The sequence below is a fragment of the Lepidochelys kempii genome, chromosome 11 (assembly GCF_965140285.1).
Source record: "Lepidochelys kempii isolate rLepKem1 chromosome 11, rLepKem1.hap1, whole genome shotgun sequence".
Classification (NCBI taxonomy): Eukaryota; Metazoa; Chordata; order Testudines; family Cheloniidae; genus Lepidochelys; species Lepidochelys kempii.
In genome coordinates this window covers 62,522,426-62,536,872 of record NC_136390.1, presented here as the reverse complement: position 1 = coordinate 62,536,872, position 14,447 = coordinate 62,522,426, and the positions used below count along the sequence as shown (strand labels likewise).

General features: G+C 41.7%; 1 protein-coding gene across 5 annotated transcripts in view; it reads left to right on the top strand.

Moving 5' to 3' along the window:
* Positions 1 to 10,419: 10,419 nt before the first annotated feature.
* INO80D (INO80 complex subunit D) overlaps positions 10,420 to 14,447 on the top strand; it is a 53,219-nt gene continuing 49,191 nt past the window's right edge. For 2 of the 5 annotated variants that reach the window (XM_073306543.1, XM_073306542.1), the window contains exons 1-2: positions 10,420 to 10,758; positions 12,341 to 12,467. The gene's annotated coding sequence lies outside the window, so the exon portion shown is untranslated. The remainder of the gene's footprint in view (positions 10,759 to 12,340; positions 12,468 to 14,447) is intronic. The other 3 variants (XM_073306540.1, XM_073306541.1, XM_073306544.1) reach the window with 2 other exon arrangements.

The window sequence follows — 14,447 nt, the reverse complement described above, 5'->3', positions numbered from 1 at the left end:
GAAATGAGATTCAAAAGTTTGCGGTTCTTTTCCTGTCTACCTGGCCAGTGCATCTGAGTTGAGAGTGCTGTCCAGAGCGGTCATAATGGAGCACTCTGGGATAGCTCCCGGAGGCCAATACCATCGAATTGTGTCCACAGTACCCCAAATTCGAGCCGGCAACGTCGATTTAAGCGCTAATCCACTTGTCAGGGGTGGAGTAAGGAAATTGATTTTAAGAGCCCTTTAAGTCGAAATAAAGGGCTTCATTGTGTGGACGGGTGCAGGTTTACATCGATTTAACGCTGCTAAATTCGACCTAAAGTCCTAGTGTAGACCAGGGCTAAGAGACACAGTGCAAACTCCCCGTAGGTCAAGGGGGAGAGGCAGCAAAATCCCACCTCAAACCTTGACTCCAGACACATGCCCCACACAATATTTGCAAGAGAGGGCCAAGCTAACCCCCAGCAAAAACATATTCTCCTGAGAGAGAAAACATTTTCTTAACATTAATTCCTAGTGTTGGCTTCTGAATCTATGTAAGCAGATGAAGTCACGTAGGATGGAAAGGAGGGGACTGAAGACTGAGCCCTAAGGGCCACAGATGCAAAGAGGGGGAGGGCAGGAAGAATAACCATCAAAGGATATGCTGAAATAGTGGGCAGATTGATAGGAGAGGAAGCAAGAGAGGCCAGGGGCATAAAAGCCAAAGAAAGACAGTGTCAAGGAGCAGGTAAGGAGTATCAACAGTACATGAGACTCAAGGCCTTCACTTATTAATAGCCTTAAGGTATTAATACACCAGGACACATTTTTAATCCAAGTGTCCTTTGAATGATAATTTCTGAACAAGTTGTCATGTCATTCAGGGCAGTTACTATTGGCATAAAACAATCTTTTACATATGTAGATTACTCTCACCTCCAACAATCTGCACACAACACCAATGAAATGCAGGGGTGGAGGGATATAGGCTGCTATTGCACAGCACTGCAGTGGGGAGGAAGGCAATATTTTGTTCAAGGACAAGCCTCCTGCTCTTTCAAAACGTGTCTTTTTAAGAGCTATGCAGTGCAGAGTGGATGTTCAAAATTTTGTCCAAAGACACTACATGGTATATTACATGGTGCAACAATCTGTGTCCTTTGAAATGATGGAGTTCAGTAAAACTTGTAGTTTCAAGGAATCCAGATATTTAAAAGTAGATGCTTATACTTCCTAAAAATTTAGTGTTAAATATTTTCATGCCTGGATTAGTAGTTTACGAGTCTATGTGGAAAGCTTGATATTTATGTGCGTACTTTGTGCATGCATCCATAACCAGTAATGCTAAATAAATCTGCTACTAAATAATATACTTTCTTCTGGCAGCTCACTCATCCATTCTGCTACAGTGCAACAGTGTCTAAAGCTGAGAAAGCTGTGGAGACTCTGAGGCCTTTCCCTGCTCAAACCTGCTTCCATTAAAACAGTCATTATGAGGCATATAGTAGTTACGTAAACGGAGAACGCTTTGGGGAAGCGTAATCTACATTTAAGATCAAGAGAGATTCCAAATTTTATTTTAGTATTATAATACAGTTTTGAGCATGCTTAAATACAATTTCAAAGGAAATTAATACTCGATTCAAATTACTTTCTTCTTGTCACCCTTCCCTACACCTGTTGGCCTGTCTGAATTAGCATATATATGAAAAACAAGTGCATCCAGGGGACAAATCCAGCTAAGAACAGAAAACTTTGACCCAGATCCTCAAAGGTATTTAAGCTCCTAGCTTCCATTAATTTCATTCCAAGTTAGGAGCCTAAATACCTTTGAGGATCTGGGCCTTTACATTTAACAAATAACCCACAAAAGAGACCATTAAGGCCTTGCCTCCTAGAACCTGGCTACTCCTCATGCTTTAGGACATACGCCAATCTCTTAACAGTTTATGAAGAAACTTCCCCTGTAGGCAGTTTGCTATAAAATGGTCTGTTATGGAGCATTTTATACCGTCCCCTGAAGCATGTGGTACTGGTCTCTGTCAGTGACAGAATATTGGACTAAATGGGCCAGGGGTTTTACCCAATATGGCATTCTGATGTTCCTAATTTGCAGTAATGACAGAGACACCCACTGTGAATGACTGAAATTTATGATTTAATGCATAGTTGAACTAGTAGAATAAAAAAACCACAAAGGATAATAAGGCAAAGAATGTAGTTTATTAATTTCAGTGATTTTAATTTAGGAAATATCAATAAATGTATACAAATGTTCTAGTAAATATATTAGTATATTTGAATTACAAAATGGAAGTTTTACTAACATAAGACCTCATTACAGTGTTCTCTTATGATTTTATTACCTTGTTTACTTTCAATTTACAAAAGTCTCAATAGATGCCCACCCCATGATCTGGAAGACATTAAAACATAGTAGTATTCACACTATTACATCTTTGCTGAGATTTAGGGGGACAGTGCTAATATTTTTTTTAATGTGCATTGATTAATGAAGTGCAGATTAGCGAGGTTCTACTTAATGTTTTTAATAACTATTCAATTATCAACTAATTCAGTTATGTGGAAATTAGAATGTAGGCCTACTCCCAAGCGGTTAAACGGTTAAGTTCTAAGAGCTTGATCCTCCCATTAAAATCAATATCAAAATACACATTGATTTCAATGGAATAGGATCAAGACTTAACAGCCGATGGACATGCAGTTCACCAATTCTTTTCTTTGTGTCAGTTTGCCACTACATATGGGTCCTAATACAAAGCCCAACAAAGTTAATGGAAATAATCCCTTTGTATGGGTCTTGGATCCCGTTCACACACTTGATCAACAAGTCATCAGTCAGAATAGTTATCTAGCATGAAGAATTCTACTGGATTAAAAGGAAGAATATATTTGCAATAAAAATAACTATAAGGCTCTGGATATATTTGATAGCACATAACTACTTATTCATTTACATATTGCAGCTTTTCAAACTGGTTTAACTCAGGTGAGTTGGGGCTCCTCTCTTCTTTGACAGTGTCACAATTCCTAGCAGGCCAGATGGACCAGACTCTAGTGACAGCTATAAACTACTTTGCTGGTCTGCCATGTCTCTTGTCAGGTTCTTGTAAGAGAAAATTACCTTTCAAATGTTGTGTTTGATATCCTTAATAGTCACAAATTTGTCCAGTCCTTTGACAGCCAAGTCTGTTAGAAAAGCATGTATCTTAGAAAAACAGATAGGCCAAAGATACTTGTTATTTGTATGAATGTTTGGTAGGAAGTTAGAAGGCTTTGCTTAAAAATAAAAGGCAATTCCCCAAAACAAAAACACATTCCTGTACAGAGGGCCCACCCAAGACCGTGGACTACAAGTATATAAGCCCTCACACTGAAATTTAACTGATGTCCATAGGGTCAAGGCACATAAAGTCAATGTCTTTGAGGCCCTAAAACCTCAATAATGTAGCTTTGTGCTACAGAGGTGAAATCCATTTATGCCCAAAATCTGGCACCAGGGAAAAGGTTGCAGAACAGCCTCACCACAGCCACTGCTTGAGCCTCTGGGCTGATGTAACAGCTGTAACCTTAGCCTACCATGCTACTTCCATCATGTGAGTACCATGGCTTTTCTCTTGGCTATCCCATGCCTGCCCTGTTTGGGGCCAGTGTGGAATCTCCTTCTGCAAGCTGCAGAAGTTACCCACTCTCTAATTCCTGCTGCACAGCCCCACGCAGGCTTACATCGCTGGCCTTCCATCCCTGACAAACTTTACACTGACTGCAGAGTTTGTCAGTAAAGAGGATAACTACAATGATAATGGCATTCCATAGCTAAACATACTCAAAAGAAACTATATCTCATCTGTTTAAACCATTGAGAGCTGTATCCCAGTGCACAAGTCTGCTATAAGGCACAAATTAGCAATCTCTTCTGAAATCTTTGCAACATCTTCCTGCTTGCTGGGCTTAATTTTCATAACTAGGGAGATCACAGTGTTTGTTTAAAACAAAGCAAAAGAAAAACGCTCTGCTGTTTAATCTGTGCACTGCAATGCAACAATTTCAGTTAAAAGAACAGTTAAAAGTTAATGCCCTTGACCCCAGAAAATATTTACTTTTTGCAATATGTGAACTGTAGTTGTAAAAGTATTTTATTTCAGAAATGAAGATTATAAAAAAAAACGGAAGAAGAATGTGGTTTAGTGTGTCCAAGAGGCCTCTGGATAATCACCTCCCAGGCAAGCTTCCATCACAAAGCGGATACGCTTGGTTCTAGAGATATTCAACAACATTATGCTTGGTGTTCTTTGCTCAGTGTCAGTTCTTGGAATACCATTGTCTAGCCTTGTGGAGGCATCTTTCCTCTGCCACAGGTCAAGTACTACTGCAATGGCAGTTACAGCTAGGTGTGAAGTAGCCCAACCTGACTGAGGCCCACTCAAGGCCTTGCCTATATTTAGGATTGCCAGGTGTGCAGTTTTCGACCGGAACACCCAGTTGAAAAGGGACCCTGGTGGCTCCGCTCTGCACCACCAACCAGGCTCTTAAAAGTCTGGTTGGCGGTGCTGCAGGGTTAAGGCAGGCTAGTCCCTACCTGTCCTGGCACTGTGCTGCGCCCCGGAAGCGGCCAGCACGTCCGGCTCCTAGACAGGGGGGCCATGGGGCTCTGCGCTCAGCACTGGCTCTGCACTCCCACTGGCTGGGAACCGTGGCCAATGGGAGGTGGTGTCTGCGGGTAAGAGCAGCACGCAGAGCCTACTGGCCCTGCCCCCTACCCAGGAGCCAGACCTGCTGGATGCTTCCAGGGCGCATCGCAGAGCTAGAACAGGCAGGGAGCCTGCCTTAGCCCCGCTGACTGGGAGCCACCTGAGGTAAGCCCGCATCCCAAGCACAGCCCTGAGACCCCCCACAACCCAGAGCCCTCCTCCCACAGCCCAACTCCCTGCCTCAATCCACAGCCCCATCCTGCACTCCGAATCCCTCGGCCCCTCCCCAAACCCCTCTCCTGCACCCCAAACCCCTCATCCCTGGCCCCAGCCCAGACCAGACCCTGCCCCCCAACCCAGAGCCCATACCCCCTCCCACAACCCAATCCCCTGCCTCAACCTGCAGCCCCCTCCCATGCTCCAAATCCCTTGGCCCCGTCCCCCAGCCTGGAGCCCCGTCCTGTATCCCAAACCCCTCAGCCCCAGCCCAGAGCCTGCACCCCAACTCCCTGACCCCACACCCCAACTCCCTGACCCAGCCTGGAGTCCCCTCCTTCACCCTGAATTCATTTCTGGCCGCACCCCAGAACCTGCACCCCCAGTTAGAGCCTTCACCCCCTCTCACAGCCCAACCCCCTTGCTCCAGCCCAGTGAAAGTGAGTGAGGGTGGGGGAGAGTGAGCCACCGAGGGAGAGGAAATGTAGTGACTCAGGGGCGGAGCCTCAGGGTAGGGGCAGGGCTAGGATGTTCGGTTTTGTGTGATTAGAACAGTGGTGGGCAAACTGCGGGCTGCATACGGCCTGTCAGGATAAATCCGCTGGCGGGCCACAAGACAGTGTTTACATTGGCTATACACAGGCACGGCCACCTGCAGCTCCCAGTGGTCGCAGTTTGCCATTCCTGGCCAATAGGAGCTGCGGGAAGTGGTGGCCAGCATGTCCCTGCGGCCCATGCCACTTCCCGCAGCTCCCATTGGCCAGGAACGGCGAACTGTGACCACTGGGAGCTGCAGGCGGCCATGCCTGCAGATGGCCAATATAAACATGGTCTTGGGGACAGGCAGCGGATTACCCTGATGGGCCATAGGTTGCCTACCACTGGATTAGAAAGTTGGCAACCCTATATATCCCCAACTGTGCCAGCTGCCTCATTGGATACCACCAGCAACACATGATTGTGGGGGTTTAGTGTCTGCATAAAAAGAGTTAACGTGAACACTTGTGCTATAACTCTAGTGAGTTTGTTACTGAAGACAAGCCCTTAGATGGTAAACTCTCCAGGGCAGGGTTTTTTCAGGTAGATGTTTTTACAGTGACTAGCACAATGGAGCTCTGATCCCTGATTAGGGCCTCAAGATACTAATGCAATATATAAAATAAATAATAATATGCAGAAGTTTCAAGAGCAACCTTTGCAAAACAAATAAAGTCTATGCATTAACTGAGGAAATATTTTAATTAATAATTTTTTTAGCAATAATATATAAAAGTTTGAATTTCTAGTTAAAGTTTTAATAAAAACTTGTACTGCCTTTGAAAATACAAACAAACCACATTATGGAACTCAAAAGCTGAAAGCAGCATCATAAGAGAGTGCAATATCTTATTAGAATTTAGATGTAGAAAAGACCTAAACATTCACCTAGATCACCTCACTGGGGGCCAGTTCATTGAGTCATAGAGTTTTAGGCCAGAAGGGAACACCAGATCATCTAGTCAGATTTCCTTTATATCTCAGGCCACCAACATCACCCGCACCCACACACTGAATCAGTTCAAAATTGTTCCTTACAATATATTCTCCATTGCTCTATCCAGTCTTGTTTCTGGTTTGGGAAACCCTTTTACAATTTACTAAAACTCACCATAAGGAAATATGTTCTGATATTTGACCTAAACTTCTCTCTCTTTTGGCCTAAACTGTTTATTTTTGCCCTGTTACTCCTAGCTGCCCTCTAGAGCATCATAAACAATTCTTCTCTCTCCTCCGGGTTTAATCCTTTCAAAAACATGACCTTTAGTTCAAGTTTGGCTTTGTGCAAGAAGATTTCTGAATTAGAGCTACTGTCTATTTAGGGCTTTTCCCCTAATATTCACCTGGATTTCTAAAGAAGAGAGGCTCTCACCAAGGTTAAAAAGCATTTGAAGACTTTGGAATTGAGGATGTTCATTCAGGTTGAGTGTGTATATAATTTTATGGAACTATATTGGGATACCCACATTTTGTCCAATTGAGGTCACAATAGCTATGTACCAGGTCACCCTTGATAAGCTCCAAGCAGCACGTACAGACCACACCTCCATGACTACAGAGAGAGAAAAGGACTTAGGGTGCACAAGGTGGGTGCACATACATTCCGTGGCACAGAGCCCAGCTCTACAGTAGTCCAAATGGGGCACAATCAAAGTACACCTCTCTCTGCAGCAGCTAGTCCTCTCCACTGCTTGTGCCCACTTGCAGAGGCTATTTCCATAGCTGAAACCAAAAGATTATTTTCTCTTGCCATCCCAGAGAGATGCCCAGGTGTACAGCACACTTCTTTGGGTGGGTCTATGGATTTGGATCTACTCTCATCTTTAATGAGGAGGTAGGCAGAGACTACAAGCTCCAGAATTAAATCTTTATTTTGCATCTTAAACTGGAACATTGCAATATGTTTTCCTTTGGATTTATACTTCTGTTCTTTATCTTCTAGAGGGTCAAGAAACCTGGTACTTATTCTCCAGCAGGAAGAATGGCAGCACTGCAAATCAAACCACCAGAATAACTCGGTCTTACTTCCAGTTTTAGAGTGAAATCCTGCTTATCTTACCCCTATGAATATGGCAATATTCCAATTTACTTTGGTCCCTACAATTTAATATTCTGTTGTGATAAAAAGTGATTTAGTTATAGTAATCACTTGTTTCATGTTATACAAAATATTATTGAAAAATGGACATTTGTCTTAATCTTCTTGACTAGTTAAAACAACTTCCCTGCTATTAGTTTACTCCACTGTTTTACATTTGTCAGCAACAGATTGAAAGATAACTATTTATAGTATGAAAATCTAGTGAAATTTTCTTCATCATCATTTTATTCCTATTCAAAGAAAAGTCAAACTACTCAAACAGCATCCCTTTCAGTTTTATACTTTATCGGATATGAAGTGAGCTGTAGCTCACGAAAGCTCATGCTCAAATAAATTGGTTAGTCTCTAAGGTGCCACAAGTACTCCTTTTCTAATAGCAACAAACAAGATGTGAAATTTACAAAAACTAGAATTGGCCTGGAGAAAAAAAGAGTTAGATGGGACTTGACTGAGTATTCCATAGTGACAGTATAAAGGTATAGTGAAAACTAATCATTCCCTTGTTCTAGTATTATGTTAAAGAGTAAAAACAACAGATCACTTGATAGGGAAATCCTGAATTCTGTACTTAGGCAAACTCCCATTGACCTGAAGGGAGATTTATACAAGTAAGTACTGAGTTGATCTTTCAACATTTATACATTGCTTAACTTTACTCCTGTGAGTAGCCCCATTGATTTTATAGGACAAATTCATATGAATAAAGTTAAATATCTGTATATTTGTAGGATTGGTGACTAAGAATAGAAGAATTTGTCCCTTTATTAATTTAGAATAAAATGAAAGGAAATACTAGTTCATAACTTGTGAATTCTGCCACAGAAGGTCATTGAGTCAAACACGGTCACTGAATTTTTTTAAAAGGTTGTATAATAACATAACAATGATCAATCACATTTGTAACTGTTGTACATTTGTAGGTATAATATTCAAAAATATCTGTTATAAACATACTCTGATAAAGATAATCAGATTTCATACTTCAAGGCATAAGATGATCACTGACACACTGGAAGGGTCAGAAGGAAGCTCTTGATTATCCCATCATCACCCTATATGCAATTTTGCACAAAGAGTTAGGTGCATTATGGTTTTGTTTTTAAACTTCTACTGCCAGAGCAAGATACTGGATTTAATGGATCAATATTTTGAATCAGTAAAGCACTTCTTTTGTAACTACTCCATGCATTCTATCAGGGTGCAACCTTCTAGTCTACCATAATGAGTTAACAGTATTTTTTAAATAGCCAAAACAAAATATTCTTCTTAATGCAAGGGCCAGGAGGTTCTTTATTATGTTTTAACTCTAAAACTCAGACCTCCAAATGGAAGACCCACTGTATATGCACAAAATGAGACTCATCATTACTTATGCTAGCTCAGAAAATCCATATCTAAGTAAGTTTTCAAAAAGCAACTTCTTTTAAATTCAGGAATCAGAATGCTACAAAAATTGGAGATATTGCAACACCTGATTTGAGACAGTCTGAAATATGAAACCACTATAAATGTGGAGGACTCAGAGACCTCTTGATTTATTTCAGAGTTCATTAAAGAGAGAGACAGTGGGCTATGCCAATTTAATTTCAGCATTGATGTTACTTCAAACTGCAGTTTAGCCAACCTAGAACCCACATCATATAAATAACATTTACAAAGCTGCAAAATTTGCAGTTCTTCACTATATATCTCCTTAGTTTTCTATTTACGTCCTCCTCCATGCAGACAAAACAGAACGATGTATTTGCAGTTGTTCATCCCTACATAGGACTCTGATGAATCTCACTGCATGCAATGTTATCACTCATCTGCTGAACTGAGTGAGAATGTTTTCACTTACAGATACCTAGTGGCATCTCACATTACTTTAACAGCATTTCATACATTTTGTTCAGTCTAACCAAAGCACCTTAAAAAAACCCTTTCAATAATAGAGGTATTTTTAAAAGATCTTATAGAATAAATGAATATTGTCTCTCGACTTTGCAAGATTAAGTCAGGGATACCATTACTCATAAATATCAGGAACAAAGCACCCAAATCAAAGCAATCTCTGAAAAAGAATCAAAACAGATTTTAAAAGGCTGCAAAATGCTTTGATTTAAAAAAATAACAAAACTCAACTACTGTATTAAAATTTGTTGCTTTAAGTTTTATTTTTCATTTCCCATCTTTTATGGACAGACAATGCCAAAATTATGATGGACCAACACAAAATTACGATGGACCAACATAGATATGTGACAGGTTCCACTTACTTGTATTAAAACCCTCTCTACATATCTCTTTGCACTGTGAAAAAACTAAATAGCTGCATCTACCTACCTGTACATTCAATCTGCTTTATTTACAGTGTCTTGAGAGAGACAGAGAGGACACCATGATACATAACTGCCAGACTATCCCACATCAGTTTCAGCTTTTACTCTGAATAAAAGAGTACCATAATAACACAAGTCATACCAATGAGTTTCTTTCCAGACATCAATTTTTAAAAAAAACTGCCACCCAGAGACAGAAAAAAAAGTTATCCACTTTGTACTTTATGGACTACAAAATAAAATAATTTAAAAAACCCAACCTCTCACTCTTAATTAAAAATACATCAAACAAATAAACTTACTAAGAAGAGATTTTCTTTTTGACCATCCTTCTTTTTAAATTTTTTTTTCAGACAAATGATCTTCACTGATTATAAAGGAAAATATTTCCTAAGCCACCTGCCTTTTTTTTTAAGTCACACAAATAGATAACGTCCTTTTTTATTATTATTTTTAAACTGACACTTTCTATAAAAACCCTCTGTACTTTTCCCCCCTCTCTACTACCTCCAAGATGGTAGGAAAGTTGTTGTTTTGGAGGGCAGAGGAGCTGCTCTCTGATGTTATGTCCTCTCAGTGCCTGTAGTGGTGCTGTAGGAGGCTGCTGGCTCTCTTCTTGAGCAGCCCCAGCAGCCCTGCCTTCTTTGCTGGAGAATATATTCAGGGATTCCCCTTAATAATCACCTACCCTCTGAGCACTTTGTACTTTTAAAATAATAAAAAGCTCCCCAAAGCTTTCTCCCCCCCAAACGCAGGATCTCCTCAGAGCCAGGGGGGCAGCAGCTGCTCAGCACAGAGCCCGAGCCTGTTCCCGGTCCCTCTGCTGGGGAGGAAACTCTGATCTGTCAGCCCAGCAGAGGGAAAGGGGGGAGAGGCGAGAGAGGAGAAAAAAAAAGCAGCTGGAAAGGTAAGCCAGGCCCGGCCTGCATCCTCGGGCTCGCGTAGCGCGGCAGGCGGCGCGCAGGGGGCAGGGCGGGCGGCCAGGCGGACTACGCGAGCCCGGGGATTCGACGGAGTGCTGTAGGCCGCAGTAGAGGTGAGGGGTGTCGGAGGGGTTGTTAAGACTTTCGGGCGCTAGGGAGGCAGGAAACGGGGGGTGAAGCGGCCGCTGGATCCCGGGGGACGGGAAGCGGGGCCTCAGTGTGTTTGAATGTAAGGTTAAGGGCGGCGAAGGGGGCGGGTAGGCCTCAGCCCGGCGGGGCCTAGCCGCTCCCCGCCCCCGCCGGTCCCCCCGCTGCGGCCCCCCACTCACGAAGGCGGGCGGGCTGCTCCTGCCCTGCATGCTGCACTGGGCTCCACGGGTTTGGGGGGGTCGCCGAGGCCGCAGCAGGGGCTGGAGCCTCCCCCCGCCCGCCGGACGGGGATGTGGGGGCAGCGGAGCGGAGCCCCCCGGGGGCGGAATTTCATGGGATCATATAATTACTGAAGTTTATTTTAATTATAATTACGGCTGGAGAATGACAGCCCCCCCTCCCCCATCGCAGCCTGGGAGGCGGGTCCCGCCGTCGGTCGGTGGGGGGGAGGGGTAGATTTAACAGCAGCCGGCGGCCTTTAAAGTTTAATTTAAGGTTCACTTTCTCTCCCCTCCTCCCAATAACCTGCCCATTTTATACCTGCTGCTTATAAGTAAAATCGTGGGGAGAATATTGTCTTCTTTACTAAATGAGGTGGGGGGTTAAATCCTTCCCTTCCCCGCCCCCCCAACCAACCCCTGTCTCCCTCCTTTCTGTTTCCTTATAGCCTCCTCCACCATGTGCATGTCAATTTTGCTTTGAGTTATTTTGTTTGAATTATAACTTTTTAGGCCCCCCACCCGCCTGTGGTGGGGACTAAAGGTTTGGGGACCTGGGGAGTTGTTAGATGGACATAGGTTGGTCTCATGAGAAGCAGCCTTGCATCATTTGACTCCAACTCCTTCTGTAATTTTGAGTGTGAATAAATCTTCCCCCCTCCTTTAGTGCTCCTCTGAATTATTTACTCTTGCAGTGTCATTATATCTTTCCAGCTAACTTCTGTGTCTTCTTGAGAGTTTTGCAGGTGCTGTCATTGATAGTCCAAGCACACTGACACGTGCAGCATTCTTGGTCTGACTCTAGATTTGTGAATGGGGTGTGTAAACTCCTCCTTATTTGAGGTCTGATCCTGCAGACTATTATCTTGTGTACTGTTTACTACCAGGAGTACTTTAAGTAAGCCCTATGCTTGGTACTGATGTGTTTGCTGGTTGGGGCTGTTGGTCAGTTTTGTATAAGAAGTCTAGGGAAAGATGTTTCCACAGATCACTCTTTGATAACAAGGAAGGAGAAACTTTTGCATCCAAAGGTGTTTTCAAACTTGGATCTTGATCCTATAGTCTAAATCTGATAATCTGTCTGCAGATTATTATGTCTGTATGGAATCTCACCCCCTAATTGCAGGATCAGGGCCTGATTTATCAGTCATTTATAGTGGCAAGTAATTAATTTGATGTGAATATAATTCTTATCCAGGAACCGTCTTTACAATCCTAGTACATAAAACTGAAAATGAAAGCAGTTTTCCTGGGGAAAGTCAAGTGCGTTACCTATAGTTGAGAAGAGGGTCTACTGTTGGAGACATGCATCTTTCACAGCATAGGTAAAATAGCTCTGATTTTTAATAGCTATAGATACCAGTGATTTGTTCCAGTGCATTTTAAAAATATTTATTAATTGCTTTGTACAAATAACATTGAAGCATTTTTAAAAGCAAAAAAAAGCTTGACTTGACACCTGCTATTCCACTTTCTGATTTCAGAATAACCAAGTTATAGTTAGCCCTAATTTTGTTACCTAGCAATCTGCAGTAAATGTCTATGTTCTCCATTGTGAGCACTTCTTGAGAGTTGATTTGCCATTCTTTGTTTGTTTGTAAATTTAGAGCAATATGTCCTGTTCATATATTGCCCTCCACTGTATCAACATTAGCTCATGCTTGGACTTTGCTGGCAAAGTATTACGCTGACTGACAATCCAACCTCCAGAGTGCTATTCTGTTGTAAGAAACTGGCACTTGGAAACCAATGGGACAGCTATAACTTTGTCAGAGCTGACTTATGGACTTCTGAGTGAAAGATCCCAATAATATTTTTATTTATACAAAGTTTCTACTTTTTATTTTTATTCTTGTTTTTGGAAAAATTATAGAAACTAACAATATAAAGAAAACATCCCAAATTATCTATATCTATATTTTCTTTTAATGTGTGTGATTCACGTTTTCATGAAAATTTAGGCTCTGATTCTGCAAATGTTTATGCATGTGCTTACTTTTACACATTGTTTGGTGTAAATTACCAAAGCTTCGTTGTGAAGCTATGACAGTTACAGCAGCTGAGAGTCTGCTCTGTGAGTATCCCCAGTGACTTATTTTACACACTGTGAGTGGTCCTACTGAAATCAGTGGTGCTATTCAGTGTGTAAAGATAAGTTTATGTGCAAGTCTTTGCAGCATTGGGAATAAAAGTGCATATTTGATTTTTGTTAAACCTTATACGCAAGTGCATAATTGGAATTATTTAAAATAAGTACTTCATAATGTCATGGCCCTCTCCCTGCAGCTGTAGAGTAGCTGCTAGATGTATTGCAGAATTTTTCTAAAGACAATTAGTTCACTTTCAAACCATGCAAGTTAAAGTTATAAAGGAGGCTTTCAAGAGAGCATTTCTAGGTTATCAAGGTTTTCACGGTATGTCCTTAGCCTCTAAATTTTCTCACTGGATTCTGGTTTGTTTTGACATTTATAGTGTACCTGTACAATAACTTTGTTTTGTTTTTTAATGTTATGATGGCTAAAAGATCCCATTTATTCCTTTTTCTGAAAACCTGTCTCCTGCAAAGACAGCCTGCTCTGGCAGAGCACCATATGTGCATAGAAGTTGGTGTAGGTCTGGGTGGGCACATGGCTCTGCCTTTGTGGGTCTGACTGCAGGATTGGGGCTTCAGCATTTAAAGATAAATGCTAAAGTCTGTGTTAATGATAATTCAGAAGACCTAGATCCTGATCTTGCAACCCTCACTGACATGAATAATCCCATTGAAGTCAATGGGAATACTTCCTTGAGTAAGGTTTGGAGCATCAGGCTATTTTGCTGTACATATCTCCCCTTCTTTAAATATCCTTTGCAGTTTAACTCCCTGCTTCCCCATCTTAAATGGTAGCGGATATTTAAAGTTTGTGTATCTTTGTACTACTTATTCCATGTGCTGACTATTGGGTAAAATGGTTTGGCTAGAATTAAAACCTCTACTTCTGTGCACTTTCCAAAGGAGAATAAATAGACGAATCAGTTCAGTTTTGTATCTGTACAAGTTAGTTTCTAAGTAGGTTCATTTGCTGCTGCCAGTTGTAATCCAAGCATTGTCTGACCATTATTAATCAGAGTAACACAATTATTGGATTACATTTTAGTATATTTTAAAATGTAATTCTGTTGATTAGTACTGAGCCTAAAGGTACCACATTCTCACGTTGTATATATTGGTTCCATTCAACCGCTTTTTGCAGACTTGGAGCCCTAACCGTTCTGAGAAGACAGAATGAGGACAGTGTTGTCACTTCTGGCTTCCTAGGTAGATT